At 37.7% G+C, this 26,407-nt stretch overlaps 2 long non-coding RNA genes across 2 annotated transcripts; both read left to right on the forward strand.

Moving 5' to 3' along the window:
- Nucleotides 1–1,106: 1,106 nt before the first annotated feature.
- LOC116879914 lies at nucleotides 1,107–10,429 on the forward strand. Its single transcript, XR_004385125.1, has 2 exons — nucleotides 1,107–1,869; nucleotides 10,348–10,429. It is a non-coding gene; the product is annotated as an uncharacterized LOC116879914 (long non-coding RNA).
- Nucleotides 10,430–13,266: 2,837 nt separating this feature from the next.
- On the forward strand, nucleotides 13,267–26,402 carry LOC116879917. Its single transcript, XR_004385128.1, has 3 exons — nucleotides 13,267–13,305; nucleotides 17,428–17,518; nucleotides 26,276–26,402. It is a non-coding gene; the product is annotated as an uncharacterized LOC116879917 (long non-coding RNA).
- The last annotated feature ends 5 nt before the right edge of the window (nucleotides 26,403–26,407 follow it).

The raw sequence follows: 26,407 nt of genomic DNA on the forward strand, positions 1-26,407 counted from the left end.
AATTGTGATTTGATGCCTTTATTTATTTGGGAGGGACCATGCCATGACAATGTGGAGACCAGTATATGTAAGGATAGCTTGTAGAGAGATAGTAGGAAGGGTGGTTAGGAGTGGTGCCGGGTGGCTCAGTGTGTTAAGTGACCGACTCTTGATTTGGCTCAGGTCATGATTTTAGGACTGTGAGATTAAGTCCTGCTACGGGCTCCACACTGGGTATGCAGCCTGCTTAAGATTCCCTCTTTCCCTCTTCCTCTGCTCCTCTCTTTTTCTCCCTCTTAAAAAAAAAAAAATTAATTTAATTTAAAGAAGGCTGGTTATGAAAGAGTTCCAAGCCCAAAATGATAAAGTCCCAGCTAGGCTGGAGGGTGTATTGGAGATGTATCCACAACAGGATATGCTGAGTCAGTGGATGGGAAATACAGAGTGGGAGGTAAACCAAGTCTGCATTGTCTCTAAATTGGGAGCCCAGTGGGAGCCGTGATGTCATAAAATAGGAAGAAAGGCAAAGTCTGAGTAAAAAGGCCACTACTGTAGATTTAAATCCTGTCTGGTGTACTCATTGTTCTGCAATTCAGGTAAGGTAATTCACTTTGCTGAGCCACAGCTACATCATCTACAAAATGGAAAAATATTATCTACTTCATGGGATCATCAAGGTTAAACAGGAGTAAACCGTATGAAACCATGTAGCTTACTGCCTGGACAGAGAAGTTGCTTGATAAATATTTGTTGAATGAAGAAAACTGTCAGAAATAGAATAAAGAGCAGAGACTAGGGTTTAAAACTAGGCTTTGTTGTGTGACCTTGAGCATGTTACCTAACCTCCTTCACATGTGAAATAGGGAAAATTTATCCTATCTCACTGGCTAGTTGGGAGGATTGAATTGGAAACCCTATGCAGTGCCTGAGCTGGCACACAATTAGGGTTAAATAAAATGTGCATTGAATAAAAATATAAATTAGCTCAACTGTGGTCAGTACATCTTGTTTACAGAGGTAGAAAATGACCTCAGTTTACTAAATATTACATACAAGCTCACATACTCACAAAAGAGAACACTAAGTCTGTTTCACATTAGAATTTAAAATTATAAGATACCATTGTTTGAAAAGCTAACTTGCGTAGAAAAGTTTATTTTTCAATGTCAAGAAAAGTCACGCCTATTTGTGTTGTATAAAAATTAGAAAATACCTTCATATTGTCCCATTAAAAAACAAAACAAAATAGCTAAATCTTTGTGCAGAGTATAGATGACCTGCATAACTTTTGTTCTATAGAAGGGATACTGAGAAAACAATTATTTTTAAATAACCCAAGTACAACCAGCATTATTACTTCATTTTTTATTTATTTGAATGCCTTTGATGATTTATTTGGATTCTGTTCCTGCTTGGATAAATGCATTTCACTTTGTGTATTGTAGCTGTGACAGATAATGCTAGATGATCCTCAATACACCTCGACTTTCTTCTAATAGAGTAACTAACCTCTCCAACCTCTGACCTTCCTCCACCCCATTTTTTAGAAACATGGCCTCCCAACTATGGACTACATTTCCCAGCATCTCTAGAAGCTAGATAAGTTCGTGTAAAACTTCCGGGCAATAGAAGAGGAGTGAAATCGATATCTTTAATTTCTGGGTCATCTCCTTAAACATTTGTCCTGTACTCTCCCCTGTCCCTTCTTCTGTGGGCCATAGGACAGATGTGGTAGAGACCAAGGTTCTGTAACCCTGAAGAACATGACATCAGGGAATGGTAATGCAGCATAAAGGAAGGCACTTGCGTCCTTTAATGACCTAGAGGAGTCAGTCTACTTCACCACCTGGACCAGCGGGACTGTAATGTGAGAAATGCATTTCTATCTATGTAAGCCACTACATTTTTTTTTTAATCGTTGTTATTATAGCATCTCAATTTCTATCCCATGTATTGCAGGGTTTGACCTTATTTTTCAAGAAAAAAGTGATTTCAATTGTGAAAATTGCCTCTAGGACCTTATGGGACAAATAGATTTTTAAAGACAAAGGTCTGATGTGTCAGGCTGAACTCTGAATATTCATTACCACACCAAGGTTATTACCAAGGGCTTTCTATCACTCCTTATTTAATAATAGTATTTTGAGTTTTAATGGAGAATGCTTGTCAATTTAGTTGGTTTTGATTATGATTATGCTGTTGTTTGCCATGAAGTAATTTTTTTATTTCTTTTACCGTCTTCTGCCAGTCAATATTATTTGAATAAACTAAAGACCTTTCAATTAGACTTAACCACAAATTAGATTAAAAACTGGGGGTCTCAAAAGAGAATGTTTAAAAAAATGGTTCATTAAGTTTTAACCATGAAATAATAGTGTCATTTTGTATACCATAACCACTAATTTCCTTTAAGACATTTTTTCTTTAAACTAATGACCAGTCAGCATCGGAAATAGAATTCTATTATATTGTTTTGCCACTCTTGTGGCAAATGAGGTAAAATATGATTCAAGATTCTAGTTTTGCATACCTTCAGCATAGGGTATTTGCATCAGTATTTTTATTACTAGTGTAATGAATAGCTATGCAATGGCTTAGTTATCAAAAAGTTAAGTCATAAAAAAGATAGGTAAGAAAATAATTAGAGCATCAGGTGCTGGTGGAATGTAGCATAATATAGACAGAACATATTACAGTTATCATATATGGTCACCTACACAATCTAACCCAATCACACATAGGACTGTCTTGGATCAAATGATTTGGAAAACAACTGCACTACTGATATGTCAGTCACTTTCAGTAATTCTCAACTTCAAAAAAGCCAAATCAGTTTCTTCCCCTCGTCTTCCAAGTAACCAGTGACAGCTGCTGTAAGTGGAAAGAACTCTTGGCTAGGAATCAGGAAACTTCATTGCTAGGCTTGGCTTTCCCACTTAGGAAGTGTGAATTTGGGCAGGTCATTTAACCTTTGTGCAGGGTGATTATGAAGCTCAGAATAGGATCATCTATAAGAAGTGTTTCGGAAAATAAAAAGCTTTATACAAATATGCAATAGTATGTGTGCGTATATATGTGTGGGTGCATGTAAGAAAAACTAACATCATCATTAGTAGAAAGCCACCTATAAATGTATTTGTTCATACGTATGTATGAACACACATATATAGATATATACATATAGATATATACATGTGTATACATAAAGAAACACACACACATATTTACTAAATTAAAAACATTTACTATCTAGGATTTATGTCCTGGCTACTTCTGAAATGAATCAAGGTAGTTACAGATTAACACACAATGCCAAGGTGCAATGAAAAGCTTTAAAAAAAAAGACAAAGTCCATGTAGACAACATTTAAGAAGTATTCTCTGGTGGAGCCCCTTGGCTCTTCATTGATGGTTGACAGCAAAGAAGACATGGGGAGTTTCATTGTAATAAAGACAGGTTACCAATAATTTATTGAACACCTGTGAATTATCCCACCCCAAAGAAAAGTTAGAATCTTAACGATGACCTACATCTAATCAAAAGATTTCACCCATATCCTATTCCTTTGTCTCCCCTCTCTGGGTGATAAAGTTAATAGGTCACCTCTGCCAGAGTTTTCAGGAAGTAACATCTGGGAAGTGTCAAGTTCCCATAGTGAATACAAGACAAACATTAGGCTTGTACCCTAAAGTCGGTAGGACTGCTACTATAACCATCTTTTAAACTTTTCTCTCCATGATCATCTAAGATTAAGGAACAAAATGACAATCCTGAGAACAACTAATCTCCTTTACCTAGTCCCACACCACCTGATAATTGTTGAAGAACCCAAAATCTCCTCTTCTAAAGTAATTTTAAGTGAGCTACATTCCTTTTTATATAAATATAAATATAAATAAGTTAGGGATGAATTTCATTGTGAGGCAGAGGGTAATACAAACTCCTTTGATTTGTGAGCTCAGACAATGTTATTCTATTTTGAAACCATCCATCAATACCCTTTGATCTTTATTTTAAAACAACTAAGAGGAAAGCATTGAATTTTACAGTCTCAGTCCTCATTGTGAACTACAAATATATTATACTGTATTTTTATTGGACAGAGTAGCATTGATGGTCATCTACCTCAATTGAAACTCACAGATTAAGCACCAGATTAATGAGGATGGGCCAAAAAAATGGCATTTGATGTTTTTCCCCACCTCTCCCACTCCCAGCCTTTAAAAAAAAATGATAATGTATAAAATGGCTTCGAAATCTCTTCATAGGAGGCAAGGAAAGAGAGAGCAAGAGCTGATCATTACCAAACATTCTGTACTTTGTTCTACTGCAGTGGTTAGTTTGCCTTATCACCAACCAAAGGAATCACTTCAGGAGCATCTCCAGGCATTAAAAAAGCTCACAACTACGACATTCGCCTTCAGAAGTTGGAATTTCTTCTCCAGACTAATATTTCTATTTTCTGATACCCACAAAAAACAGTTCCTAAGGAAGAATTCTGTAGCAACATACTCAAAACTTGTCACCTTAGAACCATAATGTGCCTTTTTTCTAAAGGAGACCTCCAAAAGCAGTGTCTCATTTAGTATTACAGTGTCCTTGCCAAAGAGGCTGCAGAGAACACCAGCTCTGTTTTACAAATGGAGGCCCGAGTGTCATCCTAGCCTCTCTTCATACAGAGAGAATGAGAGGAAGCAGTGACAGCCACATATTCTACTCATTTCTTGAACGTGCATTTGTGAACTCACATGTCAATGACAGACTCCTTAAGCAGGTGCAGAATAAACAAACAGAATATATCGGGAATGCTGGTCCTTGTGATTAGAATTTAATCTGTCTCAGGAAGCAACTGCACAGGGACAAAATTTATACAAGTAAACATAGTTTAATTGATTCAGGACTCACCTGACCCCTCTTGTCCTCTTGGAGCTGTAAATACCTGCCCAGATTGGCAGAGTCAGCTAGAACAGACAATGGAGAGAGAGAGAGAGAGACCCCGAGATCTTAGTCTTTATAGGCAACCCCCTCTCTCTTCAAACATCTTCTTCATTCTGATTGGCTTCTGGTTCTTTCACTGCCCCTTGCCTTTGAATTGTTCTCCACTCAGCAACTTGCAGGGTTAATATCTCCAACTTCCCCCAAAGCATCTACGCATGTCCTGGGCACGTATGTGTATTTCCAGTGACCCAAAGTGACAGTCAGTGGGAGGTATCTTCTTGTAACTCCTTTTCCTGGAGACTTGTCTCTCCCTTGCATGGCTTGTCTTGGCTCTTCTAAAAGGCTAAAGGAGGTTATCCACTCTCTTCACCCACAGGTTGCAAACCATAATGTGGCTCTGTTTTAGAAGGATGGCCTGCATGACTTGCATATCACTGCCAGAAAGAAAACTCAGGTTCTATATTTGAACCCCTACCTTGTCCAAATCAAGCACCTCCAAAAATTATGAGCTCATTATTGCCTTTCTATTTGATATCTTCCTACCCAGGTTAACAATATTTCTGTTCTTAATCTGATTTTCAGCCCTTTTTTCTTCTTTATAAAGTTTTCTTTATAAAGTTTCTTCTGACACAGGTGAAGCTATGGGTTGTTTTCTGAAGAAAAGAAAAAGAAAGAAAGAAAGAGAAAAGTTCTTTTATTCCTAGCTTCCCATACCATCTTACAGAATGAACATATGTGATTTTCAAGGAATAATAACTGGAATAATTTTGTCATTTTATCTTAATTTCTTGATTACACAAATGAAAGTTCACGTCAAATTCTGCCATAAGACAAGGGAGTTTCCCAATTACTTTCTTGGGGTAAAACATGATTATACCCATTATTGAGTGAAAGCAAAAGAGAAGCTTAAGAATAATTCAGCTCAGGGCACCTGGGTGGCTCAGTTGGTTAAGTGTCTGACTCTTGATTTCAGCTCAAGACGTGATTTCAGTGTCATGGGCTGGAGTGATATGTTGGGTTCTGCACTGAGCATGGAGTCTGCTTAAGAGTCTCTCTCTCTCTTTAAAAAAAAAAATTCAGATATGCATAGACTTTGCTATTATAATGATATTTGTTGAATTGGAAAATATCCAATATACTGTTTTTTAATTTTACCATGACCAGTTTTGATAACCAGAATGTAATAACATGATTACCTACAAGTAACTTGAATTTTACAGCCCTGATCTATACAGAGTCTGGAAAAATATCTTCTTAAAATCATGTTCAATTGAATTTAACTGATTTCTGCCAAAGAGACAAATGTCATCTTTCCCTACAGTCTTTTTTCCAGTGTAATTCAATTAGTAATGAGATTCAGCATTTTCAACAACATGTTTAATCTAAGTTTAATCTTTTGAAGTCTTGAAACATATAATGTACCCCCTTCTTCCCAATATTCTCTGGGATGGAGATGTACTGAATGTCCTCTCAGAATTCTCGAATGTTGAGTTATTTTTGATTCAGAACATTTCCACTTGTTGCCCTTGGGTAGACATGCCATATTATCACATTACCTTTGGAATCTCTTTAAACTGTGACCCACATTCTTAGTAAGGCAACGAGATATGAACACCTTCCTTCCCACCAACTTTTTTTTTTTAATGACATCTCCCTTGAGTAACTGGTCACCTTGCAGGGTCTCAGTTCATTAAGCTGAGTACACATGATACATATTCCTGTGAACTATAGGGGCTTTTTGTTTTCCTTAACTTGGAAGCACCAAGAACTTTAATATTGTCCCACATACTTGAATTGTAATGTTTAGAATATTGTCCTAGAGAATTTCATTCCTCAGTATTTCTCATACTTTCTTTACACCCTGAACACCAATTACACATGTGTGTACACTCATATATTCACAGTTAAAAACTTAAGTTTTAGGTTAAGTCCCACCTATCTAACTTGCAATTCAGATCTTTAGGTAAAAGAAAATTGTCATTTATCTTTTAACATTCATTATTGCTTTCTGTGGATACTGATCAGGGTATGCAATCTTTCACAATAATCTTTATCACATGGTCTGTTTGAAAAAAATCTTGTGAAGTCATTGTCTCCTTGTCTTCACCTCTCCCCTTCAAGTGCCCAATCCAGTCTTCAGAAGTGTGTTTAGCTAACACAGACTTCTGTCTACTCCCCAGATGTCTTGATTTTAATCAAGAATGAATTTTAATGAATTTCTAAATTGCATGTTTTCAGATACCCTTAAAGGGGGATAGGGGAACTGGGGGTAGAAACATTGCCAGTGCTTTGAAAGGAAGATACCAAAAAGAAAAGTGGCAAAATGCATAGCTTGCAATTTTAATGAACAAAGTTGTACCAATTGATCATTGTATTTCCTTACACTATTTCTAATATTTACCCTGCAGAGTGAGTATTATTCTTATTAACCCCATGTTTACAAATAAGGAAGCTGAAGATCCCAGTTGTTTTATGATTTGCCCAGGGTTAGAGAGCAGTGAAGTGGCCCGGCCAGGATTTAAATCAGTTCTATGGATGCCTGTGCCCACCTACCTAGACTTTGGGGAAGGGTAAGAGTTCAAAATATCCAACTGTCAGCTCCAAGTAATTTGGAATTTGTTCAGACCAGAAGATACATATAGAGAATCTAAAAATGCCCTTCCTTCCATATCTTTAAATCCAAGGAAGGTATAAGAGTAAAACATAAAACATGGACTTAGAGGTCAGAAGACACCGGGTCAAATTCTGTTTCTGACAGTTATTGTACTGGCTCTTACCCTGAGTAAAGTTAGCTGTTTGGAGCCAGGTTCTTCTATATAACAATGAATATAACAATACCAACTCCACTGGTCTACTGTGAGGATGCAATGAAAATAACTTACATGAAAATTTCAATGTGAGTGCCCCACTACTAGTAGGATCTCAATATTTTTTAAAAAGATTTTATTTATTTATTTATTTATTTGACAGAAATATAGAAAAGACAAGTAGTCAGAGTGTCAGGCAGAGGGAGATGCAGGCTCTCCGCGGAGCAGGAAGCCTGATGCGGGGCTTGATCCCAGGACCCTGGGATCATGACCTGAGCCAACGGCAGATGCTTAACCCACTGAGTCACTCAGGCACCCCTTATTTATAACCTTAAATAGTTGCAAAGGAAGATGTTTCTCAAGTCTGTGACAACTTATTCTTAAATGATCAACGGACAATAGCTACATCACTGTGGCTAAGAGTATAAATTCTAACTCCTAACTGCCGGTTTAAATCCTGGCTCTACTCTTAAAAAGTTGTCTGTCTTACTATATTTGCTCAATGCTTCTGGGCCTTAGTTTCCTTATCTATAAGAAATAGGAATAATAATAATGATAGCACTTACATGTGAGATTTTGTAAGATTTTAAATTCATTAATATAAGCGATTAGTACAGTGACTGGCACTTAGTAAGTGCTTTATACATGCTTGCTATTGCGGTGCCTGGTAGCTCAGTGGATTGGGCATCTGCCTTCAGCTCAGGTCATGATTCTGGGGTCCTGGGATCGAGTCCCGAATTGGGCTTCTTGCATAGTGGGGAGCCTGCTTCTCCCTCCCACTCTGCTCCTTCCACCTCACTCGCTCATACTCTCTCTCCATCTCTCTTAAATAAATAAAATCTTTAAAAAAATAAATGCTAGCTATTATTACTAACCAAGCAAATAATATAGCTAGGATAGTAATTCTCAGCCAGGGGTAATTTGGCCCCCCAGGGGACATTTAGTAATGTCTGGAGACATTTTTGATTGGTACAACTCAGTGAGGGGATGACATTTAGAGGGTAAAGACCAGGGATGCTATTAAACATTCTAATATGCATAAGATAGCACCTACAACAAAGAAATATCTAGTCCAAATGTCAATAGTGCCAAAGATAGAAATACTGAGTTGAGAAAAACCACTGCTGGTCAACAGAGATCCTGAGATACTTTCCCAGGGGGTATAAGAATTCACTAACCAAATATTGCTGGAAAATCAAATAGGTGTATAGAAACTGTACCTTATTCAATGTCAAGTAAGATAATATTGGAAAAAGTCAAATGGTTATTGGATATATGGGACTATAACATTTCAGTATGTCTTAAATTTATGTTAAAATGTTCTTTTAAAAGAGTAATATTTACTTCTTGTAAGATCATTATTCTAAAATCCATTGAATAAGAATTTGGAGAGTGGATAAGCAAGGATGTGCAAGGGCTTAAGAGCCTGCAGGTCCCATAAAAGTTAATGCTTGTCAATTTATTTGGATTTCTTCCCCCAGACCAGAGAAGATGGTCTGCATATCATGGACACTGGGTAGGAAAGAAAGTGGGCATGAATTTTCATGTTACTTTATATCTTCGCTCTCCTCAACCTCACTTGCTTTGTGGGCAGTGGGATTATTTAAAGAAAGCTAGATATAAAATGATCAAAGTATCTCTTTTCTCACAGTCTCGGGGTCTCAGGTGAATTTAGCAGGATCTTGCACTGGGAGGACACCTTATCAATCCTGTGACTTTCTCTAGATGTCCTCTAGCTTGGGTTGAAAAGGACATGTTGGCAACTCCAATCAGAACTAAGTAAGCCCAGGGGCGGCCTTTCCTTAAGGCCTTTCCTTAAGAATAGGCTTCCAACTCTTAGGAGGAAAGTAGGAAGCTCTCTATCTGGAGCACACTAGGTTTTAACTTTTGTTATCTGGGACCTAATGATTGATACTCAGGGAACTAAAAAGATAAAGTGAGGCCTCTTCTTTTCCAGTCTTTGGCAGGGAGATACTGCTCAAACACAAAACACTATTCCAATGAACAGAAGAAACATGGAGGTAGGACTCCTATTTAATGTTTGCAGGTAAGATCCAGCAGACAGGTTCGTATGAGTTGAGGATGGACTCAGTATTGTCTGCCATATAAAAGGAGGACTCTGTATCATTCTGATTGCAATGGGTTGAATAATAGTCCATAAATATATCAGGTCCTGATCCTCAGAATCTGGGAATGTTGCCTTATTTGGAAAAAAGCTTTCTGGAGATGTGACTAAATTAAGACTCTTGAGATATGGAGATTATCTTGGATTATCTGGCTAGGCCTTAAAGGTAATCAGGAGTATTCTTGTGAGAGGGAGGCAGAGAAAGATCCAACACACAGAGAAGAGGAAGCCGTGTGAACAGGGAGGCAAAAACTAGAGGGACACAGTCACCAGAAGTTGGATTGCGCAAGGAATGGACTCTCCCCTACAGCCTCTGAAATCAGTGCAGCTCTGCCAATACTTTGATTTCTGCCCAGTGAAAATCATTTTGGACTTTTGGCCTCCAGACCTGTGAGAAAATACATTTCTACTGTTTTAAGTCACCAGGTTGTGGTGATTTGTTTCAGCAGCTACAGGACACTTATACAGTTGTCATGACTGTGGCTTCTCTTCTCACAGGCATCCATAACCTGAACCTAAGTGGGAAAAAGGAAGTGGAGGAAGAGGAAGAAGAATGGGAAAACAAACAAACAAAAAACAACACCTAAAGGCAGGCAGGAGGTAGAAATTGAACAGGAGCAGGAAGAAAAGAAACAGAAAAAAGTGATAGAGAAATAATTCACTGAATGGTACAGGTCACGTGTGAATCATGTGGGGGAGAAGTACAGAGAGTCCCTAAATTCCCCTCTTATCTACATAGCAGACACTGAGGCTATGCCTTAGGCTTGAGTCACAGGACTTTAAAACATCTTTAAAACATCTTCATGATTCATCCAATGGTTATATGTAGCTCACTAAAGGTTTTCTCATCAAGGTTACCAATAACCTCCCTTCAGGCAAAAGACAGTAACATTTTAGTCATCAACCTCTTTAACTTGACTTGCCAACACTAAACATCAGTCAAGATTCTGCTCATAACCCACTTCTTCCATAAAATTTCCCTTGATCTTTGTTTCTATTTTCTGATTTCCTATGACACTCTTAGGAAATGTGGCTTTTCTTTCTGCCCCTCTAAAAGGAGGCCAGGGAGGCTGCTAAGCATCCTAAAACGCACAACACGACTCCCTACAACAAAGAATTATGATATTTTTATACCCCTCCAGCACTTGGCACAGGGCTGGTGTGGAATAGAGTCCTGTGGTGACTGACTACCTATTACTCTGTTCAATAATACAGATGGTCTCATCTCCTTCATTTTCTACCTATTTATCATATTTTACAATGATGATTGATAATGAGAATTATGTCCCTGAGGCATACTAGGCCTAAATCATAAAAAATAAACTGACAAAATTCATTCACTCTCTTGCTGGTTAAAAAGAAAAACAAATTTACTCGTACATTTTAGAAAGATTTCCAACTGGGAGAGTTGAGGCCAGAAAGCATTACTCATTCAACCTAATTTAACTCCAAGATGCAATTAACAGCAACTCCTCAAGTCCCAAATATTCACAGCATCTGAAGATTTACTTATGACCGGGAGAGTTACAGGTCTGTCCTAAAATATACCTGAGGGTATCAGCTTTCTGTTATTTATTTCCCAATACATGGCAACTCTTAGTATAAAAGTAAGTTTATTTTAAAATTGATTATATGTCCTGGCTTAAAATCTCCCAAAGGACATTCTGCATTTGGGGGGCTGTTTCTATGTTTCAAAGTGCTCATTTGCATCCAGGATAATTGAAATTTAAGTCCAGCTCAACAAATAGTTCCACAATAAGTGATCAGATAACTGCCCACATGCAAACCATTATTATGGGCACACATAGCCGAAGAATCCAGTCAAGGACGTAACAAGTGTCTGTGAGCATGCCTAGGATTTCACATTTTAATGTTTATTATTTCTTGTTTTTGAAGCATAAAAAGACCTAAGGGACATTGTGGCATTCCCATCATGTAAGAGCAGTTTATAAAAAACACATTACAAATTAAGAATCACAAACACATGGAGAATGAAAGTAAGTTAAATAAAACAATTGAACTAATTAACACACTTCCAAAACAGAAAACCAAGACTTAAAATATTGCACACCTTAGTGAAATAGCAGCCGCTCTTATTAAAGACCATATATTCCATTTATATAGTATTTTGTAATTTATTGCCTTTCCCACCTTGGAAAAATTATGTTAGTTATATGGCCCCATATTAACATTTTTTTGGCCTTTTATAAGTAACAGCTTTGAAACTGGACATTTAGCTATCCATTAAGTCAGTTGCTTGAGAAAAGCTTTCATTTTTTTTTTTTTTCTGGCTCTTTAGAATGCTTCAAAAGAATGATTCAGGGAAATCATAAAAGGATTAATTCAAAATGATGAACTGATGAAATTATAAAATGGAAATGCACCCCTCCACACACACCCACTCTGTTATCTATGTCTCTAAAGCATGGTGCCCTCACATTACTCATATATGCCACAGATTTCTATTTTGATGACATTAATTTAGTCCAGAATAATGACTGAGGTCAAAAGTCCTACACACCATGAAAAGCCGGGTTTTATGTAGAGAAAAGGGTACTTGATGAGGCTAATATTACCAGGCTTCTTTTCTCCACTTTCCAAAGAGAATCCAATGGGTTGTAGCCTGTTTTCCTGTCTGTTAATGATAAAATGCCTCGTATTCTACTAGCACTTTCTGAAACTCAAACTTCACTGTCTTCCTGAGACGAGTCTGCCCTGAAGGGAAAAATAGTTTTCTTCACCCAGCGCCTTTTTCCTTGTATTAATATTAATATCCCATGAGAATATTAGCTCTGGAGGAAAGAATTTGGTGGCAAAATTTCATATTTACTCATGAAATCCACCCCCAACTTCCACTCACAGATTTTAACAGGACAGTCAAAGGAAAAGCTCCCATGCTTACCGCCCTCTCTTCATGCTTCCCCTCAGCTTCTTATGACACCCACTCTGGGTTTATTTTCTGTTGATTTTTTTTTTTTTTTTTGAGTTCATCATGCCGAACCAAAAGCCACTTTTACTAGCAGAGGCTCTTTTTTAAAGAATACTTTGTATTTATTAGGGCAGAAAAGTATTTAAGTTAAAAAAAAAAATGACTTCCTTGACCTTTGGCTGAGGGTGAAGACAGAAAATGGTGTGCATCCAGTCCTCTGGCTCTACCCCTGCCCGCCTATTCTCCCCGTGCCTGGCCCTGCCTCATGGGTTGCAAGAAGTGTGTATCAAAGCCTCACGCATCAAATCTCAATAAGATTTAAGCAATGCAGTGGGGTTGACAGCAATTGCCTGTCCTTCCTCTCCTAGAAACGCTGTTCAAAAGTCTTGCTGAAGGAAACTCCTTGGTGCTACTTAATCTTTAAAATGATTTTTAAATGGCTATTTGCATATGTGACTGAGTGACAGAGCGCGTGAACTCTGGAGCGGCTCTCTGCATTTACATGCAGGCTCCATACTCAGCCTTGAGTCAGTTACTCTACCTCTCTGTGCCTCAATTTCCTGGTTTGAGGTACAAGTTGTTGTGAGGATTCAATAAGTTGAAATATGCAAAGTGCTTCAGAATAGTGTTGCCATGTGGTACACAGTCTGTTACAGATGAAGTATCTACGTCTGTTTCTCAAACATGAAGATTTGAAGACATGCTTGTAGCAATAGAGTATTTTGAACTCTGAACAACAGTTGACCTTGGAACAACATGGGGGTTCAGGGCCCTGACCTTAAACTCAGTCAAAAATCTTCATGTAACTATTGACGTCTCCAAAACTCAAATACTAATAGCCTACTGTTGGCCATAAGCCTGATAATATGAATAGTCAATTAACACATATTTTGTATGTTACATAATTTATTAAAAATATTCTTAGTGTATTCTTACAGTAAGGTAAGCTGGAAGAAAGAAAATGTTATTAAGAAAATCATAAAGAAGAAAAAAATACATTTATAGTACCGTACTATATTTGTTTTAAAAATCCAAGGTAAGTAGATCTGTGTGTTCAAAGTTGTGTTGTTCAAGGGTCAACTGTGTCATGTATGTGTATATATATGTATACTGTATACTGTATACATAATATATATAAAATATATATTTAAAAACATGTATATAATGTATTTTTATATACATATATATATAAAATTTGGGACTTGGCAAATAGTTGATGAATTAATACCATCTAACAGAATAAATATATTATCTAGAGTACAATTAGCTTTGTCACTGTTCTATATTTGGGGTAATCCATTGCTGCTAACCAATGGAGACAAGCATCACAGGGTTCAAAGTCAATTTATATGGATGAAGGGGCTCAGGCCTAGATAATAAAGAAAGAAACATGTACAGGGAACCACCACACATCATGTTCTGAGCTTGGCACTTTTCATGTGCCATTACTTACAAGTCTTAACAGCTCTTGTAAAGTAAATGCAGTAAGTTGTATTGTGCAGATGAGGTCAATGAGCTCAGAACTGTTCAGTAAATTACTCCAAATCACACAGTTAGTAAGGTCATGGTGGAGGTAGGATTCTAATTCTACACCACTTTTTAGCACAAAACATAACATGAGAAAAGGACCAAGATAGGTTATGCAAGGGAAGTGATTTTATGAAGGGGTCATTATGAATAGATCATTGATGAACAAGGTTTATAATGCAAAGGTGGTTTGATCTATCTTAGAATCAGCCTTGAGGTAGATAGTCAAACCACATACAATCCACTTTTAATCCTGTGAACAAAGCCATTGTACATTTCAACTGTAGACTCAAACATGGTCAGAGATGGAAAGTCACTTAGAAGACCATTTAGCTCAACTTCCTCAGTCAACAGCTAAGACTTCCAAGGTGAAATGAGAGGTTCAGTGTCACACAGGCAGTTAGCAGCAGAAGCAGCCAGGCTTCTCCTGGACCCAAGACTCCCACCCTCACGGCATGTAGCAGAGCCAACCGGGACACCCCAGTTTTAAATCCATCCGTTTAGATGCATGTACATTCTGGTTCATTTTAAATATTCCAATTTCTACTTTAGCATCTAAACCTAAAAAGAATATTAAGGGGATTCTTACAGTTCTTTGGGAAGATTTAACAAATAATAATATTTTCCGGTGGAAAATAGAATTTATCTCTAGGAACTTCTATTTTTAAAACTTGGCCAAAATTCTGGTATTGCTATATGGTGTCCGATGAGAACAAAATCTACACAGTGTCTGGGGAGGGGGGGAAACAGCCTTTTAAAAAGAAGGTGGTGCTTTTCTTCATGCAGAGAGGAATTAAAGGGATTTTTAACTTTTTTTTTGTTAGATTACATTCATTCAACAAATATTTAGAGTATCAAATAACAATAACAGCAGGACTCCTACTCTCCTTTCATATTTTGTAGCACTTATTAGTGAGCTGGGTTTTTGATAGTCATTGATTGTGCTTTCCTGTGTTCAGTATAGTAGATGGCTCCAGGACAAGAATCACTGAGATTATGTCAGCTACCACTGATGGCCTTCTGTGGAGGTAGAAGGCGATGGCTCTTGACTATTCCAATGTTTGTGGTGTTTAGAACCAGGCCACATAATATGCACTTTCTTAGTTATATCAACATCAGTAATATGAAGTCCAAAGGCTTACAATTTCTTTCATTGTGCATGCACCAGAAATTTATCATTAATAGCAGTATTTCTTATCTGGCTGCCAAGCTTGAGGTAGTATGATGGTACATATACTTAAAAAAAAAAAGAAAGAGAAAGAAAGAAAGAAAAGAAAGAAGAAAGAAAGAAAGAAAGAAAGAAAGAAAGAAAGAAAGAAAGAAAGAAAGAAAGAAAGAAAGAAAGAAAAAAGGAAAGAAAGAAAAAGCTGTACCATCTAGCTATACCATAGTACGATCCTATATCATGGAACCTAGGAAGCTTTATTAATGTGAGTTATAAAAGACAGTTATAATGTGAAAAAGCATATTATCTACTGCTTCAGAAATACTGCATTATTTTTATAAAAGATTTTATTTATTTGAGAGAGAGAGAGGGAGAGAGCACAAGCAGGGGGGAGAGGTAAAGAGAGAGGGGGAAGCAGACTCCCTAATGAGCAGGGAACCCAACTCTGACTTGATCCTAGGAGCGAGATCATGACCTGAGCTGAAGGCAGATGCTTAACTGACTGAACCATCCAGGCTCCCCAGAAATATTGCATTATTATAAACAGAACAGCTAAAGATGCTAGATCTTGGGAATCTCAAACTTTTCTACCTAATCTTCAAAATGTGCCAAACATCATTTTGGTAGAAAGGGTTGCGATGGCAATGTGGAAAGGAAGGATGTTACAGAGTAAAGGTAAAGACAAAGAAGGAGGGAAGTACACAATTCTAAGTGATTTTTATAGCAGACATTTAGCCCAAGTCAGCAAATAAATTGCCAACTGACAAGAAACTGGCATACGAACTAAGCAAGTTTTTCAAGCCAAACGTCCAGAAATAAAGGAATGCTGGTGGGACTGAATAGGAAGGGAAACCACAATAAGTCACAAGTTAGCTGGATATTGTCAGACCTATAAGGTCCAGCAAAGATTTCCTTGCCATATAGTATAGGGAGTAAAGCCCCACTTCCTGAAGATGATATTGGAAGTCAACAATGATGGAGAAACTGATGTTCATTCATCATATGGGTCCATTTCCATAAAATTCTATGTTATAAAATCAATTTGGGATTTAAGGGACCAACATCACAATCTTAGGGATTTTTGTTCCTTATAAACCATCTGGTGGAAAAGTCCTGGTGAACTATGTGGTGATGACAGGAATCTCTATAAAAATCCACAAATATGATGGCCAACACATACTCAGTCCTCAACAGTATACTTACACAAATACAAGGGAGATGGTGCACGCAATGATAACACAGATACTTTACTGATATCCATTATGGAAAATCAGCACATTTCATGCTCAGTGAATCGGTCACTAATATTGGTGACATACAGATGTTATCTGATCGGTGTGGTTTTCATGCCATTCAAAGCACTGAAGGCAGGGTTGAAACCCTTGGGCAGAAATTCCAAGAACAACACTGCGATTTGAATTTTCATGAATACAATCAGGCAACTGGTCTGTTAAGTGCTGAAAGACATTGCAAATCTGGCTATCAAGATGTTAATAAACACCTTTTGCTTAGTGTAGAGAGATGATGGAGAGTGTGGTGTGGTTAGTTCAGTTAGTGAATACATTTTGAACCCTTACACTATGTTAGCTCCTGTGGTAAGCAAAACACAGTGCATTTTTCCAAAGAGCTTACTATCTAGTAAGGCATCTTGCAATTCAGAAATATAATTATATTGATAGCACTTATAAATACTACCTAAAATAAAGATGCTTTCTCATATCACTGGTTGGTCAGACCATTTTCTATATAGCTTTCAAAGACTTATTCTGGATCCATACTGATTTAAAGAATCAAGAAGATGTTCAATCTATGATAATATCAAAATAACATAAAACTAAATCTTGAATCCAACCACATACATTTGTTTTTTTGTATTCTAGACAAACCTTTGGCTAATAATTAGAAAAATGAACTGCCAATATTAAATTGGTGACTTACTTTGGTCTGACCTTCCCAGATCCTACCTGGATTCCAAACATTTCCAAATGGCTCTTCCCGCAAATGGTGGGTAACTTGGGAATTCACTCTCCTTCTGGCACCAGCAAAAGGTAAGTAATTATTCTCTTGGTAGAAGACAATGTTGCTTTTGTAAAATCGATCAAACATTTGTATAAAGTTGTGGTTTTGAGATGAGTATCAAAATAGCATGGATTTCATTCAGGTAGCTGCCACTTTGAGTTTCAGTTAAGGTAATGTTAGGAAAGTTGGTAAATTTCAGTTGTGTTGACTGCACATGCAGAAGGACAAAACAAGATTCCTTTTGCATCCACTCTTTCAACCTATAACTCGGGGTCAGGGAGAGGGCAGGGAAGTCGTTAGAGACTCTGGAAGATATAACTTTACCTGTATGTTACGATTTTGTTTACAGTTCACTTGTAATCACTCTCTGAGAAGAGCAGTAAACACTAAATATTTAAGGGTAATGAAAATTTAGGCTGAATATCTACTTGTATCATGGGAAAGTTTTTCTCTAGCTGCTCTGTGGTACCAGTGTCTGCGACTGTACATCCCACTGAAAAATATAAAGAGTTCCAAAGGGTAAAATTAAGGGTAGAGAACATCTGACCTCAATCATGGGCGTCAGGATAAGAAATGCATAACACATGCTCACAGCTCAAAAGCAGTGATCTCGAGGTTACTGGAGACAGAGGATGGCAGCCGTTCAGTTGGACATCTGGATCTCAGTGGCTCCAGAATGGGATTGTTCTCACATGAGATCTGTCTATGAGAAGCTCAGCCCATCTTCAGTAACGGCTTTGAGAATCTGATTTCATCTTCACGTAGCACCCAACAAGTGGTAAATTTTTACATATACACAAGATCCTTGTTTCTGGAAAGTAAAGATTGCCCAAAAGCAAAATATTAAAACAAGAAGGATCATTCTGGGATTGTATGGCTCTGTCCAAACTCATCCTTCATCATTAGTGCCTACACTCAAAAGTAATGAAGGGTACTGTTAAGGGTCTTGGCTGTCTTCCTGTATTATTTGATATCATCCAAATACATATAACAGGGGTACCTGGGTGGCTCAGTGGATTAAAGCCTCTGCCTTCGCGATCCCGGGGTCCTGGGATAGAGCCCTGCATCGGGCTCCCTGCTCAGTGGGGAGCCTGCTTCCTCCTCTCTCTCTGCCTGCCTCTCTGCCTACTTGTGATCTCTGTCTGTCAAATAAATAAACAAAATTAAATAAATAAATAAATAAATAAATACATATAACATTTTACCTACTTTTTTAAAAGTTCAGTTTCATTCCCTCTTCTGAGAAGAGTAATAAACAGCAAAATGCTGATGGGTAATAAAGTTCAGCATATGCAAGGTTGGGTTAGTATGTAAGTTTAGTTGTCATTAATTTCAAATGGTATTATATAACTATTATAATTGGTAACTAGGAATTATGAAGTATTTATATATTTAAACATATACATTCAGCTAATCTATCAGTGTACCAAATAAAGGAATTATATTTAAATTCTTAAAAATTACAAGGTTAAGGGACGCCTGTGGCTCAGTTGGTTAAGCCGCTGCCTTCTGCTCAGGTCATGATCCTGGGGTCCTGGGATCGAGTCCCGCATCGGGCTCCTTGCTCGGCAGGGAGCCTGCTTCCTCCTCTCTCTCTGCCTGACTCTCTGCCTGCTTGTGTGTACTCTCTCTCTCTGACAAATAAATAAAATCTTAAAAAAAAAATTACAAGGTTAAGACTGCTAATATACATAAATAAGACCTTGGGATAGACATTTGAATGAATGGAAACAGCTTCTTGGATGGAAGGCCACCAGTGCAAAGTAACTTATGAATATAAGTATGTTGTTGGCATAGTCCTTGTTCGACAGTGGAAATTTTTCCTATAGCAGATCATAAAAGGTGTCATAAACTACATTTGTATACTTATGTAGGCTTTTGTTTTTTGTTTTTTGTTTCTAAATTTTTATATAACTAGTTGGTACAAATCCCAAACCATTAAATAACTGAGGTTATTTTAAAAACAGTTTGAAGGGATAAGTTTTTTGCTCAATTTACTTGATATTGCTATTTATGTAAGAATTGTACATTTTAATTGCTGTAATTGGCTGCAATTGGCTGGGACAGGGGCTTAGCAAAGACTCTGGAGCCTATCTCATTACTGCATTTGCTCAATAAATAAGCACCTTTCTAGGAAACACACTTTCTTTAATGTGTGACATAGTGTAATATTTAAATCAACTGTTCAGAAATTGAGAGAAGTTCTTGAAATGATTGAGTTAAGATTCTTTAGAATTGGAATTCTGTGTAGATTTCGATTTAGTCCATTCCTAAACAAATGAGAAGGGAAAACAACTTAATTTCAAACAAACATTTCGAAGTATCAATCATAAGTAATGGGGGGAGAGGTACAACATGTAAGATAAAAGGCCAAGACAAATTATATATGGCCATTAATCATCATTCTTCCAAGGACAAAGAGACAGAATGATGCCATAAATCCCTGATCGCAGTTGGAGACAGTGAGGGAAAGTTGGGTGCAACTTAACTGTTCAGTGGTCATCAAACCAAAATCTTTTTTAAGCCGACAATGTCAGAGTCTGGAGATGTTACTCCAAAGCAGAGTGTGGATGACTGTGGGCTGCTGTTACAAACAGAAAAAAATGAAACTACATGTGAAATGATCACACAGAACCAATGTCCCAAATCTGGCTGCTTCCAAGCATGTGGGAGGAAGGAAAAACAGGACCGGAACTCAGTCCTAAAGAAGTTCATATCATTTTGATAATAAAATACCTATTATACACTCCAAACCAGACAGAGGAGTACACCTACAGGTCCTGATGATCCTGATAAATGGGGAAGAGTTCTGGTTAATTGAAATAAGCCAGGCAGAGCTGGTGGGGAAGTAACCTTGAGAGGTAAATCAAGCATCTTTGGAAGCTGCTTTTTAAGTCTTCCACCTGGGTGACCAAGGGGACTGGAGTCATAGCTTGGACATCTGGGAGGATATATAATACTGGAAACCAAATTTTAAAAGGGTACCCTTGTACCTCCGGTGGAAAGGAAACCACATTCTCGTTTTGTTCGGGGATAGGAACTAAAGCTCAAAGACAGCTATAATCAAATGAATCTTTAAGGCATGGCTCTTGAACTTGAGCATTCATCAGAAGCCCCTGGAAGACTTTTTATAACACATTGCTGGTCCTGCCCCCAGAGTTTCTGAATCAGTAGATTTAGGGGTGACCTGAGAATTTGTAGTTAACCAGCTCTCAGGTGCTGCTACTGCTGCTGGTTTGGGAACCACATTTTGAGAACCGGGAGTTTAAAGAATACTGGACAAAAGGATATGTACCTTACAGAAAATTAGGATTTGTTCTCAGTGGAATCTAATCAGTAAGTTTACATGCAGTTAAAATTAAAAAATGAGCAATGACTACCACTGCTAATTTGCAACAGTCAACCTAACCTCACAAAAGACTTCTCCAATGGAAAAAATGGGAAACTCTTTCCACGGTACACATTGGCTTTATTGGCTGTGGTCTTAGTCAAAGCACAGAATGAGCCTTGGCCAGCAGCATGAGGTCTCTCAAGCTTGCAGCTGTTGGGAGGAGGCTGCTCTGCCAGTGACTCTGGGCAGGAAGTGCCTCATTAGAACCGGTGCATCTATTTTATTCAACTCAGAATAAAGTTAAAAAAAAAAAAAAAGGGCAAAACTCCCTAGGTTTCTCCAAACTTCTTCTACACAGCCCAACCTCTCCAAAGCCACCATATCAGATAGCTTTACTGCCATGACTGCCTGACTTCTGGTAACTGACAGCTTGAGGTTCAGAATGATGGGAAGTTTTCAAAATGCAAAGCCGTAAATCAAGCCTGTATCTTCACTCATGGTGGGCTTAATGATAGCATAAATAAAATGGAAATCCAAAATGACAGACAAGCACAGGGCACTCAGACTGAAAAAATATCTGAAAGGAGGCCACTTTCCACCCAGATCCAGACTGCCAGGAAGCAGTCCACAGAGAACATTAAAGACCAGTGCAACGTGCATCAGTGCGCGAGTTCACGGCACTTCTCACCGCACCGCTTTCCAGGACCCTACATCAGATAAAGGGCGTAGTGCTACCGCAGTTTTGTTTTGTTTTTCTTTCAAGTAAACAGTTTAAAATGTGTGTTGTTGAAGGCAACCCAGCTTCCTCTGTGCTCATATCATTTTACAGAACTCCTGCCATCCTTCATTCCCTTCTCCAGCTAAGTGCTCAGCAATAATGGACAAACAAAATTTAAACTAGCATTACCACTACCCTAGGGAGAACACTGAATACGAGTTATGCAGTATGATCTGATAATAGCTGGCTTCAAGAGCTGGGGAAAAAGAAAAAAAAAACCACCACCTTGTACAGGGGATATATTCGAAACTTAGAGTTTAAATCCTATGTGCAACGTGACACATATTTTGGGAATTGCTCTTTCGGCTTTCAGGTAAAAAAGATGACATAAATAGGTTCTCCTGATAGATGAAGTACGTGTAAATATGCTCTAAAAAAGAGCTATGCACCATCCCACAAGGGTGAAGAGAAACAATCTTGTTTTACCAAAGGGAGCATTTCACCCCTGGTGAACAGACCAGCCTATGTCACTAGAAAAAAAAAGTATATATATATATATCAGTTAATTACTAATCTTACTCACTAGCTCTTTACTTTTATTTTTTTTTTAAGATTTTATTTATTGACAGACAGAGATCACAAGTAGGCAGAGAGGCAGGCAGAGAGGGAGGAGGGAAGCAGGCTCCCCACTGAGCAGAGAGCCCAATGCGGGGCTCAATCCCAGCCAGGACCCTGGGATCATGACCTGAGCCGAAGGCAGAGGCTTTAACCCACTGAGCCATCCAGGGGCCCCCTCACTAGCTCTTTATGGTTGCCATTTATTCTGATGTCTTGAAATGCAGGCACAGTGCAAGCAGGCATGACTCTAGTCCCTGGGCCGACCCAAGTAAAGGGCATAAATTTGCTTCCAAAGATCCTTGAGGAAATGACTATGAAACCTAGAGAAAGAAATGAGAGAGATAGACAGACATTTGGAGGAAATATTTCCAATTGAAATAGGGTATTTCAAGAACAAAGGGAGATCCACTATCTCGAAGTACATATTTTCACCTTGTTGGCCAAGTGTTTTAAAAGCCATTTGAACCTCCTGGTGGCTTCAAAAATACACCTGACTCTAAATGAAAAATTTGTAAGAAAAACAAAAACAAAAGGAAACTGTAATTTGATAGAAAACCCGATACTACAACATTTAGACTTGTCCCTTAAAAAAAAAAAAAAAACTTTTAAGAAAATATTAAATCAGAATAAAAGGGAATCGTCAATTAGTGACTAACTAATGAGCATATAATATAATCCTCCTTTCCCTTAAAATAAGATCTTTTCTTACTTTTAAATTATAACATGTAAACTATTGGTAGTTTAATATCCATTAATTTTGTTTAAAAAAATATTGCTTCAAGCCAGTATTCTGATCTTTTATTTCCCATCAAGTATCAGCTAAAATGACACAGAGCTCCAATACTTAAGGGTAAATTGCACCTTTTTAAAAAAATTAAATAATGCCAGTCAAAAGGCTTTACTAAAGGATATCGTATGAGAGGAAGTCAAGTCGTGGTGATCTATGGAGTGATGACAGAACACAGTGTGGGCATGAATGTCCAGCGTCTGCCAGTCTGAGAAAGACACGGCATTCATTCTGGAATGGCAACTGTGTGACTTCAGTGCCTTAAAACATAGCAAGTTATTGTTAGAATTACAGGCAAGGAGTGTGGTATGGCACTTTTTTGAGTATGGTAGCCTTTTTGTTTTTTCATGTTCCCACCTCTGTGCTCCCTGGTACAAGACTCTACCTTTTGAAAGGTGGAGGTCATTGGATTATATATTGTTTTGACTGTCCTCCTGAAAGGAAACTAACATGGTGCTATGTTTAGAAATCTAGTATTTTCCTGCAGAGAGCGAGGCAACAAGTTCTCATCCACAACTGTCACATGGCTTTGTACCATGTCAGAGTCAAGCTGTGTTACAGAAGATATCCAGCCACAGAAATACTCCTCCGCTTTCAGCCAGGGGCACTCAAAGACACTTGTCATTTAGATCCTTTTGCAATTGGCTGGTCCTGAAAGACATGCAGGTGCTACAAACCTCTGACAGTCTGTCCCCTCATTGTAGGTCGCAGTTATGAGACTTCAGAGGTCAAAGGTGGGGGCTGATCTGGTGGAACTCTTTTCGTGACCTGCGTGGGGTTTGGATTTAGGGAGGATGTGGGCCTAGATGTGGTTAAAGCAGGAGAGGCTAAACTGGGGGCAGATGAGGTTAGAAGTTGAAGGTCTGCCTGGTCTCACCAGAACAGAAAAATTGGTTTACTTTGTTACTAATCAAAAGCAAGGAGACTTCTCTGAAATCTGTTTGGGGGCTTGGACTCTAAAGTCCTGTTTCTAGATGTAAGCATTTCTCCTAGCCTTAAATTAGATGTGTCGTGTTTTGTACGGAAATGGAATCTTTCATGGTTTAAATTTCTTTTCTCAAATAGGGATAAGCTGATGTTTTTATTGCTAAACATTTGAGAACTTAAAAGTTGAAAGATGTAACTATTTTTATATCATACTTTGCTACATGAAATGCCTTTAATATACAAACTTTCCCAAATTTACTTTCCAGCTTACAGTTCATGGTTTAGTTTTGATCCAAGAAAACCAGATGCCTTTGTGAGGGCAGCTTCCTCATTTGAAGGCCGTGAAAATCACAAATTTTCTTTCTTTCTTCTTAAAATTAAATTGAGAGTAAATACTGGGATAGTTTGAGGAGAGGGTGTAAGAATCTTAGAAAAGGAATAATTTGCTCAATGATCATTCCTATTCTTAGCTATTATATGATGTAGAGTTGGGTTTATAGTACAAATCCTGAGAAGAACAATTTGAGATTCCTACCTCCTTGCTAAAAAAATGTTTGCTAAGTAAATATACCATCTAATTATATGTAAGAATTTGGTCCCATTAAAAAAATATATTTGCTATTTAACTATAAGATTAAATATAGATTAAAGAAAATATAACAATTACTGTGATTCTAAATACAACTTACATACCATTGACCAGAGGCTCAAAATGGAAAATGCATTTACCTCACTTGAAGGGATAAAAATGAAAAAAAAAAAAAAAAAATTGGCTTGTTTTCTTAGCTAAGTAGGTAGGCACTTTTAACCCACATAACCTTTTAATCCAAATGCCTTATGTGTATTGTTTTATTAAGCTACAGGTCTTATCTCTTTTATTAGTACAAATATGTAAACTATAAGAAAAGCTGGTGATTCTGGGAAACTGTATGCATAAGACGTTATATAACCAACTGGTTTCCAACCTTTAAATCAGACACTAGTAAAGGAAGTAATAACAACGTTAGCCAATGGGAAAAACATCCAGCCAGATTTCTCCCAGCTGTGTTTCTCCCCTCTGTGGCCTTCAGTAACTTCAGTGGAAGTTCAGTGTGTTTAGGGAGAAAGATGGCCAGAAGAATCAAAATTATTAAACCAAAAAGGTCAATCTTCAAATTAAGTCTTGGACCAGGCTCAGTGCAAGAATAAGGTTAATCCCTTCCAATGTCCCAGTATTATAAGCAATATGGCTGATCAGCCACAACTCAAATGGGGCTGATATCAGGAGTTATCCTGCCAAAGGGGTGAATGAAGGAAAAATAGTTGTTGGCTTTGAAATGTACAAATCAAGCTATTAGTGTTTCCTTAGCATTCCTTTTGATTTCTAACTCGAGTTTATGGTGACTGCAAGAGATAGGAAAAATCCTCAGAAAAGACAGGTCCTTGGATTGATTTCCATATAAATAGAGGGCCAAGGAATTTTGACAAAATTGTTGCTCACAAAAAGTTGACTTTGCCTTTGAAGTTCTTGTGTGTTCCATATTTACCGTCAGACACCTTCATTCATCCAACAGTAGCACAGGGTGTTCGATAATATGATATAATGGCTTTATTTTTTTTTCAGATTAAAAAAGGTCTTTCATAAGATCCTTCTCCATTCTGTTATAAAATCATCAGCTAATATGTTTTCAAGGATTTGCCAGGTAAACAATCTGTGTTACCTTCAACTTTCAGGTCTAACTGGCTTGATGTATTTTTTTTTCCTTTAATGGCCACAGATGTGTGAATAGTGGTTTAAACCAGTTCCTACTAAAAAGAATGGACTGCCTGGAGTTCCTGCTGACATATTAAGGGAAAAGCTATTTAACTCAAATCCACAGGATTTTTAAATTAAATCCATAGGATTTAAATAAAACGTGTTCATATTCTCCCTTATTTTCTCCCTAGTAAGTCATTTCGGTCCAAGGAGAGAAAATATTACAGTGTTGGTCAAAACATCAATGAAAATAGTGACATAATTTCTCTCTACCCCCCAATATTACTCTGGTGTGATATAGGTTCTGAGAAGCACCAGGACTGAGAGCCGCTCCTTCCAAAAGGGCTACTCTCACCGAACCTTACTGTGCTCATCAGCCCATTAACAGCTGGAAGTCCTGTGGTTAGAGAAAACAAAACCAAACCTGTTCAATTTTGTCTAATGCAGAATTTCTCCAGCTAGTCTGAACACATCACTCCTTTTTTCATGGAATCCCTAATGCCAAACAAACTGTACGTCATGCACAGCTGGTTTTGTGTTTCCGTTTTCCTTCCTAGCACAATGACTGGCCCCTACTAGGAGCTCAACAGATTTCCATAATGGATAAATAATAAAATGCATGGCTGTCCTCCCAGAGGTCATGTAGATTGCATTATGTAATTTTTTTCAGATCAAAGATCTCTGTCTCCTGCAGTAACCACTGGCACTCAAGTTCAGAGACGAAGAGTACCGTTTCTTCTGGACATTTAACTATAGTAAGTTTGTAAAACATATGGTTGTGGAAATAGAAGCATCTTTACAA

The sequence above is a fragment of the Lontra canadensis genome, unplaced genomic scaffold (assembly GCF_010015895.1).
Source record: "Lontra canadensis isolate GAN:19392208 unplaced genomic scaffold, GSC_riverotter_1.0 scaffold64, whole genome shotgun sequence".
Taxonomy (NCBI): domain Eukaryota; kingdom Metazoa; phylum Chordata; class Mammalia; order Carnivora; family Mustelidae; genus Lontra; species Lontra canadensis.